This window comes from Octopus bimaculoides, chromosome 3, assembly GCF_001194135.2.
Source record: "Octopus bimaculoides isolate UCB-OBI-ISO-001 chromosome 3, ASM119413v2, whole genome shotgun sequence".
Taxonomy (NCBI): domain Eukaryota; kingdom Metazoa; phylum Mollusca; class Cephalopoda; order Octopoda; family Octopodidae; genus Octopus; species Octopus bimaculoides.
The window spans coordinates 142,627,142-142,630,567 of NC_068983.1; positions in this window are offsets into that span (position 1 = coordinate 142,627,142).

Below are 3,426 nucleotides of genomic sequence, written 5' to 3' on the forward strand. Positions count from 1 at the left end.
ATGAATTGCTAGGTAATAATAAAACTGGTAGATTCTGTTTCAGCTCAAAACTACGTATCCTAAATGTCCATGTAGTTTCCAAATAATTTTTTAACTCCTTGGCTATACTTACCTCTGTGGGTGGGTGGGGAGGTGGGGTTAATACGTTTGCTTCGCAGTCGTATAATTCCGAGTTCGATTCCACTGCACAGCACCTAGGAAATGTGTTTCATCTCATCTAGACTCAGATTGAGTAGTAGCTTGTAAATTGAATTTGCTCGATAAAACTGTCCAGAAGCCCATCGTATGTACGCATGTATGTATATATGTATAAAAAGGGAGGGATTTGATTAATTAGAACTTCACTGCTATTTCTAGCATTCCATTGATCTAGCCTCCTACCACATTCATCCTTAACTTGCAGCAAAATAAGGACATGTGGCACCGAGATGGGATTCAAACTCAGCAAGCAAAGAGCTGAAACAAATACCGCAGTCTTTCATTTCCACCAGCCCACCACTCCTACGATGAAAGGGTAAACGACTTCAGCAGGATTTGATCTGAGACCGCAAAAAGTCTGGACAAATACTGCGTGACGTTCAATCAGACGCTCTAACGACTCTGCCAGTTCTCCGCTTTATCGACCAAATGGCTGAAGAGAAGTACCGCATGAGTGCGTTATATGTGTGTGTTTGTGTGTGTATGTATAAGTGTGTATGCGTTCATGCGCTTAAATTATAGATAGAGCGGGGTGCCCATATACGAACGGTTTTCTAAACTAACAAATTGATCAACGGATGGTTTTTAAGGAAAAAATTGAATTCGCACAACGAGCTGAAATTTGATTACCTGACTATGATCTGATTTCGCACGCGTGTAACTGACTGGGGGCCCATTCGCCGAACAACTTGAAGTTTGAACAACAAACTACAAGTAGAAAATGCACGTTTATAAGTACTAGGAAAGTAGGAACAGTACTATAAATGAACAAATTGTTTAGTAAACAGGTCTTCTCAAGAAAACTATATTGAGCCAACAAGCTAGAATTTAAACAACAAACCGCTAACAGACTGCATGCATAGAAGTGACTGGGAGGCCCCTGTACGAACAGTTTCCAAACGTGTGCATCTTGCAAATTTCATGTAGCTTGCAAATTTTCGTACTTTATATAGAAAAATAATATTTCTTATATTTTTGGCGAAAAACATAACCATGGATTGACCGGAGCGAGTGAGAAAATCGATTACCATAGAAACGAAGAAGGAAATAATGTGCAAACATGAATGGAACAAGTGTTAACAACCTTAGTTTGGAATACAGAATGACAAAATCAACACCTGCACCACATTGAATGCAAGTTAAAAAATATTCAGGTAGCTATGGGAATAATCGAACTCAATAAATCACGTAACAATTTTATTGAATAGATGGAAAATTTACTTTCGATGGGGAATTAAAGAAAAGAATAGATCTTTTCTGAAAAAGCCAAATAGTCTTTTGATAATCTTAGAACAAATTCTCCCAGAAGTGATTCTACAGTACTGGATCTTCTTGTTTCAAAGTGTTGTTTTACCAGAATCTGATAAAGAAATGGATTTCATAGTGTTGTGAGCCATGGTGAATCTGCTTATAAGTACTAAAAGGCAGTTTGTGTGTACATTATTGATAAGAATGGCTTCATTTCGCAGCATTTGTTCAACTGTGTCGGTACGGAACTTTTGAAGGAAAAGACATCTCATAGAACATATATCACAAAGGAGAAGAGTTCAGTGTCCGACAAGAAACCGATGAAAAACCTGCTTACCTTACTTCTTCGTGCGTATGCATCCTGGAACTCCAAAGCATTCACAAACATTCTTAAGAATCGCTTTGCTGTCTTGTGGCGACCGAACCACAAAGCTTGGGTAACCAGAGATCTTTTCACCGAGTGAAGTGTTTTATCTCAAGGTGTTTTATGTCTGAAATGTTTTATCTCAAGGACAATAATGTTCCCACAAAACACTTTTAGTCATGGATAATGTTCTTGCCTCCTTATTTGATGAACCACTTACCAGGACAGTTTAGATTTGTAAAATTACACACTCTGCCACCCAACACCACTTCCCTTCTCCAGTCCATGGACCAGCTGGTCATTTCTAAATTTTTAAAAACTGTAAACGAAAGCTCTCTTTAGAAAATATTCTGAGGTCACTTCTTCCAGTGATGTGATACTAGAAGACTTTTGGAAAAATCGGTTCAATATTGCTGATGAAGTTCTAATGATTGTGCCAGCTTGGAACTGCATTGTTCACGTGCTACTTGAAGGCTATTGTGGATTCAAGCTGTGCCTCCAAGAGATTTGAAGACTTTTGGAAGAGTAGAGGAATATCCTTCTGTGTAATGCAATGGATATTGGGAGTTGGTGGCGGAGCTATCCTTGTGTCAAAATTTTAAGGCCGTTAAGAACCGTAATCACGCCGGGCAAAATGCTTAGCGGCATATCGTTCATCTTTGCGTTCCAAGTTGAAATACTGCCAAACACTTTGCTTTTCGTACTTTCGGGGTTGATAAATTAAGTACCAGTTGAGAACTTCGGTCGATGTAATCGATTTATCCCATCCCTCAGAATTGCTGGCCTTGTGACAAAAACTTAAAGCCGATATATTTAAGACAGTTAGCATCATATTTTTTTTATTAGAAAATATTTTGCGATGAAGAAAAGACATTAACCCTTTGCGAGTCGGCGGTGTCCCTTGCGACCCCGGCAAATTTTAAAAGTTATGCAACTTTTACATTTTTTATTTAAATTATTTTATATCTCATGACTTTTATTGTCAATAGTTTATGCATGCGTATACAAATTTTGAGTTTAAGATTTCCTGTCATATGGATGTTATAGCATAAAATATGGTCATTAGGTTCAACTGGACTCCATCGGCCTTCTGTGAAATTATTTTTGTCTGTTCTTTTTTCAGATATTCTGATGAAATATAAGTCAATTTTCTTCGTATTTGTACTGGTATGAATCGATATAATTTTTTCTTTTATTCTTTTTGTTTTATTTTATATTTAGTGCTATGTGTATAGTTTATAAAACTATAAAAAGAAGTGCTAAATTTATTGTTCTCTATAATGCACTCACATATATATATATACAAGATTAAACAAATATTACTTTATGGATAGTGCGGAAATGCACAAAAATAAAAGGGGACTCCTATGGCCTTTGTGTAATTCCAACCCCACCGGCCCACGAAGGGTTAACTCAATTATCTATATATATAAAAATGAGAATGTGTGTCTGTCTGTCTGTCTGTCTGTCTGTGTGCTTCCCTAAAACTCGAGAACTACACAACCAATTTCATTCAAATTTTACACATGTCTTACTTAGGGTTCCGGTTGTGTTTTAGTCAAAAAAATTTTTTAACTTCTTGCATAGTTCGAGCCCACAGCAACATCATATCTCCT